Source organism: Pithys albifrons, chromosome 2 (assembly GCF_047495875.1).
Source record: "Pithys albifrons albifrons isolate INPA30051 chromosome 2, PitAlb_v1, whole genome shotgun sequence".
Taxonomy (NCBI): domain Eukaryota; kingdom Metazoa; phylum Chordata; class Aves; order Passeriformes; family Thamnophilidae; genus Pithys; species Pithys albifrons.
In genome coordinates, this window is record NC_092459.1 from 113,685,915 (window position 1) to 113,702,477 (window position 16,563).

At 47.0% G+C, this 16,563-nt stretch overlaps 1 protein-coding gene across 1 annotated transcript in view; it reads left to right on the forward strand.

Moving 5' to 3' along the window:
• The first annotated feature begins 2,148 nt into the window (after nucleotides 1-2,148).
• The window catches only part of PAK5 (p21 (RAC1) activated kinase 5), an 86,237-nt gene continuing 71,822 nt past the window's right edge, over nucleotides 2,149-16,563 (forward strand). The window contains exon 1 of the mRNA XM_071582153.1: nucleotides 2,149-2,307. The gene's annotated coding sequence lies outside the window, so the exon portion shown is untranslated. The remainder of the gene's footprint in view (nucleotides 2,308-16,563) is intronic.

A 16,563-nucleotide genomic window follows, 5' to 3' on the forward strand; every position in this document is an offset into this window, starting at 1 on the left:
CTCTCTCCCAGCGCTGCAGTTTTGCAGCCATCAGCCCATTTGGCCAATTCACTGAGACAGTTTCCTCCAAATCACACTTGAGACTAAAGACAAAACAGCAAGGGCATGACTCCTTCTTGTTCCCCTGCCAGAAGCCACGTGCACCATGCCAAGATGTGACACCCAACACCTTTGCCTTACAGACACACACCACTCATGCTGACTCAGAGCAGGGAAACCTTTGCTGCCTTGTCCCACGTTATTTCTGGTCTGATGCACCAGGGAAAGGCTTCAGCTTTGAGGTGAGGTTTAAACCCAAGTTGTTGTGGTGGGTTTTTTTCCTTTAAGATAAAGTTTTGGCATGGATTGGGGGGTTTTTGAGGCACTTGTTTTGTTTGGGTTTTTTTCCGGAAGCCTGAATGTCCTTCAGTGGCTGCTGATTTCAAATTATGTTTCTCACTGCAAAACCCACTGCAAACCAATGGAAACCTGGAGTAACAGAGCAACTTCAGCAGTGGCTCTGACTCAGGGTTGCCCCAAACTGCCTGCCTCTGAATTTCACATTTAGGGGTCAGAATTATGGTCCAGGGCTTCTGAATAGCTTTCTGCTGTGTTTTGGACTGTGTTTGTCTATGTCCAGTCTCCTTCCCAGCAAGGAGAGTGCCCCTTGTTGTGTTGGCACTGCCCACAAAAACTGCCATGGGCAGGTTTTGAGCCCAGAGCAGGTGCTTTGCCATCCCAGCAAACACCAGCATTCCATGCTCTGAAGAACAAAGGGAGCTCATTTCATCTTGCAGCCTTAGGTAGAGCAGTGATTGAGGTCAGCATAATGAAAAGAAGGCGGAAGCAAACATTATAGGTAATGGCAGGGCATATTTCTGGTGGATTGCTATTGTTAATGTAGGGGGTTTCCTACATGCAGAAACCTGTTTAGACCTGAGGTGAGCAGCTGAGTGCCATGAGAGCCTCAGCCTCTGCACCTCCCTCTGCCCAGCCCAGCCCAGCTGCCCCACACAGCTCCAGTGCAAGACCTTTACCTTCCGGCTGATCCTGTCGTGTCCTCTCTGCTCCCACTGTATGGAGTGAGTGTTAATGCAAACGGGCATCAAAGGAACTAGAAATGATGTGTAATTCAACATCATTAGGTATGAAATTGCTCCTTTCTCATGCAGGGCTGTACCAATCAAATCGACTTTGGGTCTTTTCCTCCCAGGGAGTTTCTGCTGCAGGTGCCTCTGAAAAGCACTTTGCTGTCTGTGCTCAGTGTTTTCTGGCAGGGATGGTTGATGGTCATTCATGAGCACACACAATCATCTCCCCCCTGGATTTAGCATGTGGAAAGACCGATATGTACCTTTATTAAAGGCAATCTTAATCTTTCTTATGGAACATTATATAAAAATGTAGGCTTAGGGCAGCTTTCAGAGGCAGCCACAAACTGCAGCAGTAATACAACAAAATTAGATGGAATACATGGGGCTTGGCTGTTGTACTCCTCTGGTTGCTTCCTTCCATCACTTGCCTTAACCGGATTTGTTCTTTAGCACATGGCCATTGCTTGGGGAGAGTTACAGGTAATGAAACATGTCAACACAGTTTTTTATATATATATATATGTGTATGTGTGTGTGTGTGTGTGTGGTGACTGAGGTCTAAGTGCAGAAGGAAGCAGGAGGTGGGTGGATGTTGGGGCACGTGGGCAGATGGCTGCAGTTTGGGGTACAGATAGATGGCTATGGATATGGATGGGAGCGTGGATTGGCAGGCACAAGTTGGTGTGTGCAGGGGTGCATCAGTGGGTACATTAGTGAGTGCACTGGTTGGTGCAGGGATAGGTGGATGGGTGTGCAGGTCTATGGGTTGCTGCAGGAATGGGTGTATGCGTGTGCAGGTCCCTTGGCAGGTGCAGGAATAGGTACGTAGGTGTGCAGGTCCCTTGGCAGGTCCAGGGCACGGGTGTGTGCCCGGTGTGGCCACCGCGCGAAGGGGCGGGTGGACAGGCGGACAAAGCACTAACAGACGCACGGACAGGTGCGCAGCTGGCGCTGTCCCCGCGGCCGGCACAGCGCGGCCCCGCCGCTCCGGGCGCGGGGCGGGGCGGGGCGGGGCGGGGCGGTGCTGCCGGCCCTGCCCTGCCCGGCCCGGCCCGCCACAGCCCGGCCCGGCACGGGGGCGGTGACGCGCCCGCCCGGCTCGGCTCGGCGCTGCTCGGCTCGGCTCGGGGGCGGGCGGCGGCACCTGCGGCCGCGCCGTGCGGGGCTGAGCGGAGCCGCGGCCCGGATGTAGCCGGAACATGGCGCTGGGGGCGGCGTGACGGCGGCGGCCGAGGTAGGGGCGCGGATCGAGCGCGGAGCGGAGCGGGGCTGCGGGGCGGGTGCGGGAGGCGGCCTCCCCTGCCCGGGAGGGCGCTCGACCTTACGGAGCCGCCCGTCCGTCTGTCCGTCCGTGCGGGCAGCAGCCGGTGCCGGCGAGACAAAGGCACGGCCCGGGCATCCGCACCTGTGCGGGGCGGGCAGAGCCGTGGGCGCTGCCAGGGGAGGCCGGGCAGGGGCTCCCGAGCTGCTCTCATGGGGCACCCGGGCTGCTCTCCCAAATCACCTATGCCACCCTTTGCTTTAAATACCTTGCCGGGATTTCCCACAACAATGGGGTTTTTTTCTTTTCTTTTTACATCCCAAGGGCATTTTGCTTTTTGTCATTTTTTTCTAGAAGTTGCGCGCAACTTCTTGTCAATATCATGTGCTTTTGGGTTCCCCCCAGGTAGCAGGTGCCCAGAGATCCTTGCAGCTGCTCCTGGAAATGCTCCTGCATGCGCTTCTATACCCGTCTTCTTTTTTTTTTCTTCATATAAAGGATTAGAAATGCCCGCACTCGACTGCGCTCTTCTGTCTGTGTTCATTACCCTCAGATCATCGTAGCTAAAGAAAATGAGCTGCATAGTAAGTGCCGTTCTTGAATAACGCTCCAGCCCCAGAACAGGAGAGGTGTTTTTTCATGGTATCGATCAGACCTTGAGAATCTCTTACCAGCCCGCCAGCAGCACCAGGCTGCCTTTCTTCCTCTTTGTTACACACCAGCCCTCTGTTAGCATAATGAAACAATGGTGGTTTTTTTCCCCACAAATAATCAGTGTTAGATCAAATGGGCTGTCATTGCCACTAAGGATAAAATCCACACCAGCTCGAGAGGGACCCGTTGTGAAACCACTCTGCTAGTAACCTTTCCCCTTCCTTTTAGAATTTTTATATGCTTTAGCATTTGCAAAATGAAGGAAGAGAGTTGGTACCTATGTTGAGATAGAGCTCAGTGGTTCTTGATGGCCAGACAGCGATTAAGGAGTCATTGCTTCTAATTTATTGCCTTTATTGTACCATGAAACTTTAAACAATGCTGCTTAGGACTGCAGCAGGGAGCCGTGCTCCCCTGCCCTGTGTGACAGCCGGTGCTGATGGCTGTGAGCGCTTCTGCCGCTGCCGGGGACAGAGCTCTTGTTGTGGAGGATGTATCTGGAAGCGGTGGGGGATCGCGAGGATGATGTTTCCGATGGGAAAAGTGGGTTTAGTTCCTCTTGTGAGGCTCCCTGACCGTCCGCACCCCCAGGACCGAGGCTGAGCTGATGCTGTAGGTGCTCTTCTGTTTCAGTTTGAGGTTCACAAAATGGCCCTTTGCATTCCCGCTGATGTGCTGCTGTTTCTACTACATGGGGGTTACTCATGTGTTGATCCTCCCAGAGTGAGCAGCTGCTCACCTGGTTTGCAGGTGAGGGTGAGGGACCTGTCTGCGAGGGGTAGGGGACCGGTTTTGGAGCTGCTGCTGCTGTGCCAGGTAAAGCTTTGGGAGTTACTCATTGTGGTTCGCCTAATTATGTTTCTGTGGTTTAGTAGTATTTTTTGGCTGTAGCTCGTTTCAGGTGGATGGAAGGTGTTTGTTCAGTGTGGAATTATATATTTATGCTGTCAAGTGTATTAATTGGAGATAAACAGAGCAAAAACATGGTTTGAGTTGAGGGAAAGATGCACTCTCATGTTGAGAGTGCTGAAGCTGAACTTTCTCCTTCCTCCTGCTTCAAACGTCTTTACCAGTGGTTTCCATCCCAGTGAAACTGTGATTCCTAGCAGAGATTAATTTTCATCAGATGATTTTGGTCCAGTGTGCCATAGTCCTACGTCCCTTTCATGCGGGAGCTGGGAGTGCTGTCACGCACTTGTGCAGGTTTTTAACCTTGTTCTGAGGAGATGAGGGCTCTCCAGACAGGTGCGTGCGTGTCACACGCTGGTCTGTAGCGACTGCTGAACCGCACTAACAGAGCGCTCCGGGGAGTCCTTTCCTGCAGGGAAGCGGCGGCACAGACAGACCGCGGCAGGGCCATTGTGGAGAACCCTGTTACGAGTCATCAGCAAATTCCCTTGGCAACCCCCCGCAGAGCCAGACCTACTAAATCCCACTGCTCGTTTGATTCTCTTATTGCTTTGGCACCTCTCTTTGCTTCTCAGTGGCTTTTCGGTTTGGGTTTGTTTTTTTTTCACTTGACATCTTCATCAACAATGAATACTTGCAGTAAGTCAATGTTTGGCTTTCAGCATCCCAATGGCTGATTCTAAAATGGAAGTTTATAACAAGGAAAGTCCTGTAGAATGTTTTACTTTCCAATTACTTTTAAAATAAGTGATTTCGGCAACTGTTACTTTGAAAAGTAATATTTGGGAAGTAAAATACTTTGCATGAAACTTTCTCCCCAGTGTCAACTCCTGCTGTCAGTCAGCTGGTAACAAACTTCTCATGGTGGTGCTTAACAAGTCTGAGTTTTGTCTTATTTTTGTCTTATGGCTGAGTTATGTCTTATGCTTTTGGTTTAAAGCTGAGTTTAAGGAGGACTCCAGCTCATGTGGCTGCAGCCCAAGAGGTGATGCTGGCACGGAGCTGTCAGGGGTACAGGTGTCAGCTGTTTCAGGGATGTATAGAAAAACCAGGATAAAGGGAGCTGAAGAGCGCCTGCATCTCTGTCTCTTCTCTGATCACCCTCACATGTGGCACTTAAATCCAGTTACTGCTTTGAAGTTGCTCCAATTGAGAATCTGAGGTGTTTGGCATCTACTTGTTCAACTACCTAAATTCACTCTGGTTTTACCAGTTTACTTTGTAAAAGCTACAAACACAAGTCTGCTGTGTGGCATGTGCCAAAACTCCTAACAGGTGTTTGTGGGTACCAGCAGCTGAAGGGTTTCACAAATACGCATAAAGCTCAAACAAAACCTCTTGCTAATATAACTCTTTGGGATATTTTGCTCCTGGCATTAGCATTGCTGACTCTAGGTGCTATCTGGTCATCCCAGAGGCATTTTTGGGGCTGCCTCTGCTTTCCTTCTTGCCGAAGTCAGTGGAGTTGAGCCTGTTGAGTGGTGCAGGGTCTGGCCAGGTTTCCCCACGTTTTGGTGAAAGCTGAGCAAAACCTTCTTGTCAGGGTGGAATGGTTGGTGACTGCAGCCAGGTGAAACCAGGAACGCCATGACAAAAACTTCAGGTGGTTGATATCCCTCACACCTGGAGGGCATACACTTTTTACCACTTGCAGTTACAGTCTTATTTTTCCCAGGTGTTTTAAACAACTGTTTGCTCAAAAATTGGATGGCATGACCACAGAGCTGCAGTTTCAGTGGCATCCTCCCTTGTGACTTCTCCAGTGTCTAGTTCAGGTTTGTGTCTTGCTCAGCAGGAGCTTCATAGGGTGTCTCCCATGTTCTAGATACAAAGCTTGATGTACTTAAGACAATTTCCCTCTATTAAGTTCAGCTGTGGTTGGTGATGAGGTGTGCCAGGGCACTGCCTAATGCACAGCTGCATTGGCTTTATTTACCAAGGAAAAAGAGCTGAAAAGCTGAATGATTGAAAAACATTAACAACTGTGAACAAAACCCCAGTTTAGTTATGAGCCTGTTTAAAAGGCAACTCCCCCCTCCTTCCCCGTTTAGAGCAGATTTCAGTGCACTGTAGTGGTATTTAATTTTCAGGTAACTCCAATTAATCCTTTAATCTTTTAGGCCGCAGAGATTCACCGGGGAGTTTACTGTTAGTGCTGATGTTTCAGACTGCCTGTCACCAAGCCCAGGAGGGCTCAGTGTTGCCTTTGGAGGGCTGTCCCAACAACTGAGAAAACAAAGTATTTTCTCTCTGATTAAATATTTAACTTTGCCTTCTTTTTTTTTCTTTTTACCTGGAGAGAATCAACTCAAAGGGTGGGACTGTGGCCAGGGCTTCTGGGCCAGGGCTTCTCCAGCCACTGTGTTTGGTTCTTGTGTGGCTCAGCCCTGCCTGTTGCAAGCAGCTGTCTTGTAGCCCTGGCACAAAATGCTAGTTTGAGCCTTGTGCCCCACAGGTTCAAAGATTATCACTTTCCAAGTGCTGCCTGTGAGTGCAGCGATGTGAGAAGTCTGTGCTCCCGTTGGTTGTGCAGAGCCAGCCACAACATACCAAGTCAGCTATTCTGCATCTTTTCCAACTATGCTTTTTTTCTCTGCTATGTACAAGTGCTACTGCTTTTGGAAGGTGCATCCAAAGGAAATACAAAGGTAATTACTGTTTCAGGACATAAATATCTTTTAAACTCAAACAAAACAGAAATGTATGAAGGAATCAAGTTTAGCTCTCCTCTTTTCACAAGCTGGTCTGCTGTTTCCTAATTGTGACCTGTCTCCTAAGCATAAAAACGTGAGCTGTATGTACCAATTAATATTTCTATCTAATGAGCCACCAAAACTGGGATCCTGGTAGGGCTGGAGGCTGTGAGGGCAGGTAGCAAGACACGTTTTGAACGTGGGGAGCTTATGGCATGAGGTACACCCATCCTGTTTGTGTGTGTGCTGGGTGGGGATGGCCACAGTGCCTGGGAGAGGAGCGGCGTGACTTGCTCAGAGGCACAGAGTGATGGAGAGTGGAAGTGAAATCCTGTCTCCCATCATTTTCCTTCTGGGCTGTCCTGGCATTGCTCTGGGTGCCAGCTCTGCCGTTGAAGCTGCCACTGGCAAGGGACTCTGCCTGCAGCGGGACACACTGCCCTGGGGTCACAGGGCTGCGAGTTCTGATTTTGCTGAACAAAGATGATCTTCCAAAAATAGGTTAAGCCAAAGAACTTGGATGCCCAAAATAGCACTAGAGATTTTTTCCTTTTTCTGACTGTGTTTTAGATTTATTGTTCCCTGCTGGAGACAGCTAAAGAAGTAAAAGAGATACTGCAGCTGTAGGCAAAGGAATAGTGGCAGTAGATGTACACAGTCACCTCTGGTGGGGGAAAACCGTGTGTCAGATATCCCTGAAGAAATACACAATAATGTAAAATAACATAAAAATGTGCAATGTCACAAAACCACGCCCTTCGCAAAAATTTTGTTTTCCTTGAAGTTAAGGTACCCCAAAAAGGGGAGGATGGAGATGTCTCTGGTGACAAAGGAGAGGACAAAAGAAATGCCAGCAGACAAATACTGGAATGAATAAATGCCACAAAAATGATCCTGGTGATAGCCCCTATAAACCTTTTATTGAGATACGCTCTGTTGCGTGTGAATAATTCCCTGGTGGCAGTAAAATCAGCACAGAAGCTTTTCCCTTTGCCTTATACAGGTTGGTCAGGTCATAGTTGTTAAAACTTGAGGTTTCTTGCCAGGGATTCTCCATGCAAAGTTTTGTAGCATGAAGTTAAACTCCAGCTTCCCCATTCCCCGAGCCAGAGGGGTGCACAGAGGGCACAGCTAATTACTTGCACTGCAGCTATTTAAGGTGCTGGACTGAGCCTGGAGCTGGGAGTCAGGAGGCACGATGACTCTAATCCAGGCTGTGCTGCTCACTGAGCCACCTCCAAGAAGTTATTTAACCTCTGTGTGCCACTGCTTCCCTCTGGGTAACAGCAGGGATTATGATAATTGCTTCTGAAAAGCACTTTAGGTGTTTAGTTTTAATTTTTTCTGAAGGTGCAGAACTCTGGTCCGGAGCTGAAGAGACTCAGTCTGTCCCAGGAGGCTTTGAGTACTTTACGGGATTGTGAAAACAATGCTTAATGCCATATTGGGTTGTCTGGGCTGTGTAAATAAATACATTTTAAATATTTTTGGTGCATCTTCTACACACTACTCACAGAAGAGCTCTTAAGATACAACTGAAGGACATAGAAATGAGATACAGTTCGTAAGGGTTGTTACTGGACACTTCATGAACTGTAAGTAAAATGTCAGAATGTTTAAATGGTTTATTTTTTCAACCAAGTTCTGCCAAGGCCACACAAACCTCAGTTTGCCTGTATGAAACTTCTCTGCCTTGCATGTAAAGACCCCAAAGGCAACAGCTTTTCAGCTTTTCTCACAGGCTTTGGAGGCTATTTGATTTTGGGTTTTGTAGAAAAGGGTGATTTTCTAGGCTCAGGAAGTGGGAAGGTTTTCTTGAGAGCAAGATGAGAACACAGTAAATGCGTCCTGAGCTGTGCCTCTATCCTAGATTTTGAAGCAAGCAGGGAAGAATAATGGTACTTGCATTTGACCCTGATGCAGACAATGAACTCCTATTTTCCAAAGAGCAAAACTCTTTCCAATTTATGCTTTATGTCACAGGCAAAAATTAATCAAAGGGGAAAAAATCCCATGGCTGAACTGCCACTGAGACCACAGTGTTAAAGAAGCTGTTTGTGGCCGGTTGGGAGGCACCATTGGTGCCGTGGGATCCACCAGCAGGTTTGGGAGGCAACAGTGCTGTGGATTTTATGTTGGAAATGTAAAGTTTAGTGTGCTACTGGGAAGTGCTCCAGTGCCACGGCAGTGGCTGTGATCTAAGCCATGGGCTGCTCTAGGAAATCTCTGGGTGCTTCCATGTTTTATGCAGGAATTTGAAACGATGCAGCTGAAAACCAAGGACTGCGTTGCATCTTCCCAGCACGAGTGATAGGGGCCTGTCGGCATGTGCTGAGAGAGACCTGGCTGCCAAAATAGTTCAGTGTTGCTACAACGGGTGCAGGTGGTGGTTGCCTTTTATGTTCTGCTCTCTGTTCTGACATTTTTAGGACAGTAAATGAAGGATGAGAAGTAGAAAAGCAAACAAATTAGAAAAATCCCGTGTATGGATGTCTGTTCCTGCAGTCGTGTGGCTCGGTGGAAGGAGCCCCATCCTACTGGGTGCAGGCAGGGGTTGGCAGTGAAGGGAAGCAGTTACTGCCAGTAGCTCTCCTGCCAAAATGGGATATTGATGACAGGGCTCAGTTTAAAGCAGATGGTGTAATACATACCCTATAGACTGCCTGGGAAAACACATGCAAAACCACGTGCCTGTGTGCCACACAGGATTTGTTAATAGGGATGAGACACAGGAGGCCCTCACTTGGAAGGAGGTGAGAGTCGAGTCCTGGAAAGCAAGGGAAGTGCTTTTACTCAGGCAGGGCTTCTCCGAGGAGTGCTGCAAGCATGTCTCTCATTTTCCATTATATTAGACATACAATACAGAAACTACTGAAACTGCAACATCCATCCCACATCAGTGCTTTCCTACCCAATTTCTTTGAGAACCAACTCTTAGCACTGTAAAGATTCACAGGGAAACTTAGGTGGGCTTTTTCAAGTACTTAGGAAGTACAAGGTGGGAGATAAATAATTTAAACCCTGATGGCAGAGCATTGCTGGCTGAAAAGTGACTTGGTCGCTTAACAGGCTAACCATAAGTGGATGTTTTTTACTCTTTTCGGGGAGAGAAAGTTAAAATGTGTTGCCCATCAGCAGGGCTGCTTCTTTCCAAGAGAAAAGTTTGCTATACTGAATCGTAGAATGGAATCATAGAATGACCTAGATTGGAAGGTTCCTTAAAGATTATCTAGTTCCAACTCCTCTGCCATGGGCAGGGACACCTTCCACTAGACCAGGTTGCTCAAAGGCCTGTCCAACCTGGTCTTGAACCCTGCCAGGGATGGGGCATCCCCAGCTTCTCTAGACAATCTGTTCCAGTGCCTCACAATCCTCATGGTGATGAATTTTTTCCTAATATCTAATCTGAAGCTACTCTCTGTCAGTTGGAAGCCATTCCCCCTTGTCCTGTCACCACGTGCCCTTGTAAATAGTCTCCTTCATTCTTGTGGGCTCTCTTCAGGCACTGGAAGGCCCCAGTTGGGTCACTCAAAGCCTTCTCTTCTCACAAACTCAAGATAAAGCCAGGGCTTCTTTCTTCTTGGGCAATCCAGTCTGAATTTGGACATCCATCAGTGCAGCAGATCCCTGGGTTCGTGTGTGATGGGAGAAACCTGATACCTCTGTGGATCACATTTATTATAAACTTCTGCTTGAAGGAGCATTTTGACTGTTTTCTCAGCATCTGGTAGGACTTGGTCCTCGGTGTTTTGTTACTGTGTTTTTTGCACAACAACTTGACGCTGCTACTTGGGAGAGACCTTTAGCTGAGGGGCAAAGGGTTTCTGTGTGGTTTTGTTCCATTACTTTTGCCATTTTTATTCTACCACGATTTCTTTTCCTGTTTACTTTGCTTCTTTGTATCTCCTCATAGTGATCTATCAGCATCTTGCTGTTTCTCTTCAATTTCCAAGTCTGTGTGAGGAAGAAAAACAGTCAACTGTCCTGATTTAGCTAGAAATTAAACTCCAGCTGTTTTTCCATGGAATTTATAGGAAAATTGGTGATAATTGCTAACTAATGCTTTTTAAAGACTTTTTTTAAATGGGTGAAAGACTGTCAAGCTGTCAATCAAGACAACGATTGGATAATGTGCCATTCCCCTGACAAGTTCCCTTTATTATATTTGGCACTTTCTTTGCTCTGTAAATTTGAGCTGCTCAAAATTTGCCCTTTAATGTTTACTTTTTCTATCCTTTCTCAGTATTACTGAAGTAGTATTAGTGTACTTGTGCCCCACAGTCAAAAAGTTCTAATAATCTTTGAAGAAAATAACTTTAGGGCATAATTAGCTTTGTCATATCTTGGTATTCTTTAACCTTTTTTCAGTCTCTTTCCCTGTCATTCCATGGTGCACCCACCTGTCCTTGCTGAAGCCAATAACCAGCCTTGGGCCAGCTCTCAAATGTGCAGTCTGGCTTTGTGATGAGAGTGTTAAAGCCAGGCAAGTGTGAAACTGAGTGCAGGAACATTTGTGGTCCTTATGGATCATTTCTCAAGACTTTTGCCTGTAATGCAGGGCATTTAATTTTCTCTTTATGTCTTTTAAAGTAGATTTGGAGAGCAAACTGGAGATTTTCTTGCATTCCCCGATTCCAGAGGCATGGGGTTTTCAGAGAAGCTGTTCAAACAAGAGATTTATAATCAGTGCAGATACTGGACCATGCTGAGTAGCATCTCTCCAAAGTGCTGTCTGCTCTTTTCAGGGCTCTGAATTGAAAGCACCATGAAGCAAAATTTATCTCAACTCCAGGCGCCGCTGGGATTGCATGTGAAGCACCACAAATGTACAAAACTGTTTCAAAGCAGATCATGACCCCACCTCCAGCAGCATTTGCAGGTTGAAAACCACTGCCTTCCGTGCACCAGGAAGATCTGGAGTGAGTGAGTCTGTAGCTGGATTTGCTGCTCAGACTGGGCAGGGGATGGCAAACTGCTCCAGCAGTGTTCCCATCCTGGTGGGAGACAATGTGAAGGGACCATGTGTGGTATTGATTTTGACACAGATAACAGTAAAAATTGCCGTGATGTCATAGCAAAGCATTGCAATCATTATGGCAAATGATGAGGAAAATAAAATTACAGAAATAACCATCTCCCTTAGCCTGCAGATAAATCAAAGCTTAGCCCTTGATCTCTCATTGTTCACTAGCCTGGAACATAAATCCAAGGATTTATCATTAAGCCTAATGGGTCATAAAATCTGGGCTATTTTGAAGGTAGTTGCAGAGATCTGCAGCCCAGGCAGAGAGCAGGGTCTAAGCTACTGGGCCTTGTGTAGCTGGGTAAATAGCAAGCTTCAAATAATACTATAAAACTAGCAAATGTAATAACTAATGCAGGCAGGCAGGTGTGTGGGAAGGGGAGGGGAGCCCCACTGATGGCAGGCTTGGCCACAGCCACCATATGAGGCCCCAGTGCAGAAAGACCTTTTAATAACAAGTTAAAGTCCCTTTTCTTTTGCTGGAAGTCGGGGATATGCATCTGGTTTGGTTCACACGTAGCACTTTTATTCTCTGTGCATCAATACTTCCCTCACCATGGGCCCGGGAGAGCGAGCAGCGAAAACCAGAAACAGGGGAGCGACCGACAGCTCTTCCTTTGTCACTGCACTTTAAATATTTATGACAGCGCTTCACAGCGTGCTGGGAAATGCATGATAGCATATTATGTAAGAGCAATAGAATTTTAGAGGTAGAAGACTTCACTACTGCCCTTTGCGAGTAAATCTTGGCTACATCCGTGCTGAGGCCATGTAAAGGCCCCGACTTTTCCCGCAGTTATTCTCTGGGAAATGGGAGTTTTACATGGGAAATGGGAGTTTTACATGGGAATGGGAATTTAGCTGTTATGGCATTTGTAATCACATGTGTTTTAAAATTGCTCGGCATTCAGTGAGGACTTTAGTTCTGATCAGATTCCTGTGAAAGTTGATGGGTCTGTATTTGCGAGTGAGCAGCTCTTTGGTGTGTGCAGAGGAGTGGATGGGGAGCAGAGCCCTCGGTGAGGGAGCCTGGGAAGAGGGGATTGGGACTTCAGGTCTTTTGGGTTAATTAACAGTTTAAATTAGCTGCTTCTGTTTCTAAAGAGTTGTAATGTATTGGTTCCCATGAGTACTGTACTGCACCAGAGAAGGGGATTCTCAGGAAATTATGTACCAAGTCAGTTGTGCCTGGACTGAAGGTGTCTGAGTTGGACTGGAGTTTGTGATAGGTGGCACAACTTCGGGGAGAATTTACTGCTGAATGCTGACCACGAAAACAGAAAACTAATGTAGATTTGACTTTGGGATAAGTGAGAAGGTAATCCTACGAAGGAGGAGCTTGTTTAGGAAACCTTTAACGTGTCTGGCTGCTGCCAGGGCCCTTACTGCCTTGATTTGGTTGATAGGCTCTGGGAATATGCTGATTTTTCAGCTGTATGGTTCCATACTTCAGTCCGAGGACTGACCAGGTCATCAGTTCCTTAAGCTATCTTTGCACAACTAGTCAAATTTATTTAAACAGAGGTGTGGGTGTTTGTATCTTACTAAATCAAGGAAATATTCCCCCCACTCCTTTCCTTCTCAGAGGCAGACATTGGGGACCTGTGGTTAGTTATATTTCAAAATTGCAGAAAACAAACATGAGTTAAAGAAAACATAAGTTAAAGATGATTTGTACTTGGCATAAGAGCGCTATTATCTGTCCTGATGGCTTTCCTAGCAGTGCTGTGTGTGTTTGGGAAGACATTTTGGGGATCTGTGCCAGTGAAAGCCAGCCCTGGAAGCCCATTGTGTGAATGGATGAGCCGCCAGCACGAGGGATGAGCCAGCGTGTAGCAGGCCCTGGGGGGTGGGTTGAAGGTCGAAGTGCAGGGACTGAGGGCTCTGCAGGACTTGGGAAAGTGCTCTGCACAGTCATGGAGAGGTTAAATGTACAGCAGGTACTGCATCATTTATCTGATGAACACACAGATGCGTGTTTACAAAAAACAAGTGCTCGATGATCAGGCCTGTTATCTCAGTTTTTACCAAAGACATTGTAAGGATGCCAAGTGGGAAAGTGAAACCTGCCAAAATCAAGAAGTAGCAGTAGAAGTTGCTGACTTTTAATTTTGAGCCTTTGCTTATCCAGACAGCTCTAATTGTGTGTGCTGTTTCATATGCATGATTGAGCAGCAGTTGTTCCTGCATTTATTATCTCTCAGTATCTGCTGGTACACACTTTGAGTGCCTTGGCTGAGCGAGGCAGGAGCCCCCAGACCCACAGAGCGTTCTCACAGGGTGAGACACACAGCCGCGTGGGCTCCTGGGGCCATCAGCTCCCACAGCTAAGTCTTTTCCCAGTTTTACGTTTCTGCAGGCTGTGCTGGAAGATCTGGTGGTGTTTTAGTTCTTTGAGTGCAGTTTGAAAAGCAGAGGCTGTAGTGGGGCCTGGTGCTTTTCTGGGGACACGCAGGGCATTACCTTGCTGTGTTTGCCCCAGTGCCTCTGCCCAGGAAAGCTTTGATCTTGATGCAGTAATTCTGCCAACACTTCCCTTGAATTTCAGACCTTGGGAGACCACTGGTCTTCTGACTTCTGTGCTAATCTCTCTTCTGAGGAGAGACTGCATGAACTGGGCCTGTGTAATCTGGAGAAGACCGAGAGGGGATCTCAGTAATGCAGGTAAGTATCTCAAAGGTGGGTGTTGAGAGGATGGTGCCAGACTCTTTTCTGCAGTGCCCAGCAATACGATGAGGAGCAGTGGCCATAAGTTAAAACAGTAGAAGTTTCATTTCAATATGAGAAAAAGCTTCTTTATGGTGAGGGTGGCAGAGCACTGGAACAGCTGCCCAGGGTCCAGAGACATTCCAAACCTACCTGGATGTGTTCTTGTGTGACCTGCTGTAGGTGACACTGCCTTGGCAGGGAGGTTGTGCTGGAGGATCTCCAGAGGTCCCTTCCAACCCTAACAGTTCTGTGATAATGTGGGATCGTGGCCTGAAGATTTTACTCCATTTGAGAAAGGTGGTGGGATGGACATGTCTTGGGTTTGAGGTTGATCCATGGAATGAGTGTTGTTTCAAGATGTGGCTTGCTCTTTCCCTTTTTCATTTCTCTCTTGTAAGAAAGCATTGACTGTTCTGAGTTTTGCTGCTTTATATAGGTTTCTTTTACTCCCCCTCTCACCACTTGCTGCTTCTCCTCCTCCGCCCCAGTTACTAAAATCTCCTCTCCCCGATGTGTCATCTCTGTCAGCGGCGTCTCATCCTCTGCAGGCTCAAAGCAGAGCAGAGCACACTGGAGGGAGAAACGACCCCAAACCCTCTTTAAGTTTTCAAGTGGCTGCAGTTGTTTGTCGATCAAAGGTGGCACGCAGGAGTCTCTTCTCTGCTTCCTCCATCATTTATGTGGCAGCTCTCCCTGCTCCTGTTGGCAGGGCTCACCCCGTGGGCTCTGCGCTGAAACTGGAGCGGCTTTGCATTTCCAGATAAAAGGCACTGTGGCTGAGCACCCTGGTGTATAAATACCAACTGCAGAATTCCTGCAGTCAGGGTGGTGGTAGGTGCCTTCGGGAATATGGGAAGCCCTTTGGTAGGGAGAAAAGACGTAAGAGAGCAAGGGATTTTGGAAAGAGGGGTAGAGCAGAGAGAGGAGAAATGCTCGATGACAAAGCTCAGCTGGTGAGGAATAGTCACTTTGATTGCTGTGATCAAACCGTGATTTTGAGGAGTGTTATGAATAGCTCTGACACAGAGAAAGTTTGCAGGTGGGGGGAAGGACAGATCCTGTTTCTCCCCTTGGGGGCTTTGAAGCTGGAGTTGGACACAGCCCCGAGCAACCTGCCCTGGCCCCCTCCAGCCAGGGTGAGTCTGACATTGGTCTGTGTTTGGAGAGTGGATAAAAACCAAGCAAAAATGTTTGGGTTATTGCCAAATAGAAGTATTAGGAGTGACATGGCAAATTTGTTTTAATGTAATCTGGACTTAATCACTGGTGTAGACTGTACTGAAGGCTTTCGGCTCCAGCAAGGGGTTGATTAGATAAATGTATTTATTTTCCTGCTTTTCATTTGCCATGGATGTACATACTGGGATAGCTTAAAAGCATGTAGCAAGGAAAAAACAAAAGAAAGGGAACAAATTAAGTGACTGCTGCCAGATCAATTATTCCATTGCATTTCAACTCGTATTTTTAAACCTGCAACGTTGAATGGGAATGTTCAAAATTATCTTTGCAATGACCAGCTTTCCATCTAATTTAAAGTCATTCAGCTTTACAAGAAGCAATTATGCTCCACACTAACAAGTGAAAAGACATGGCAACATCAGAAAACTGATTATTCAAGCAATCTTTCTTACATAAAATAGCCAGCTAATCTCCCAGCTTCAGTCCTTGAGTGTTATTGCAAATACCCTCCTGGAAGAGAACTCATTCTCAGTACACTGGCAGTCTGCCTCTCATCCCTGGTGTCTGTGTGGTCACAGTGATGGTTTGGGGGCTAATAAATTATTTTCTCTTTTGTCTCTGTAGTTCTTTCACTGATTGCATTTTTTATCCTTCTGTGACCAGTGAAAGTGAAGCACAGGGAATGGGGTTTGTGTCCTGCTTAGAGAAATAAGGAAATCTCCACACTTGCTGCTCTTTTGTCGCACTGACCGTCATCCTTGAGGCCATCTAGTCTGAGGTTCTGGAGGAATCCTAAGTGTTTTGTAGGTCAGTAGCTAGGGTAGCATTGCACTTGGAAAGTTGTTATGAGCAAAAGGAAATGCATCTTGCTTGCAAAGCTGAGTATGTGTTGTCTGTGTAATTGAAATCTTGACCCTCTAATGAAGTGGTTATTGTTAGTCCAACTCTGCTTATTATAGACCAAGAAAAGGAAAATAAAAAGTGCTGCTACAGGAAGTTTCAGTAATAAGTTAAATGTTGCTAAACATGTCTTTCCTAACATTGAAGCCTGTCTCTGCTCAC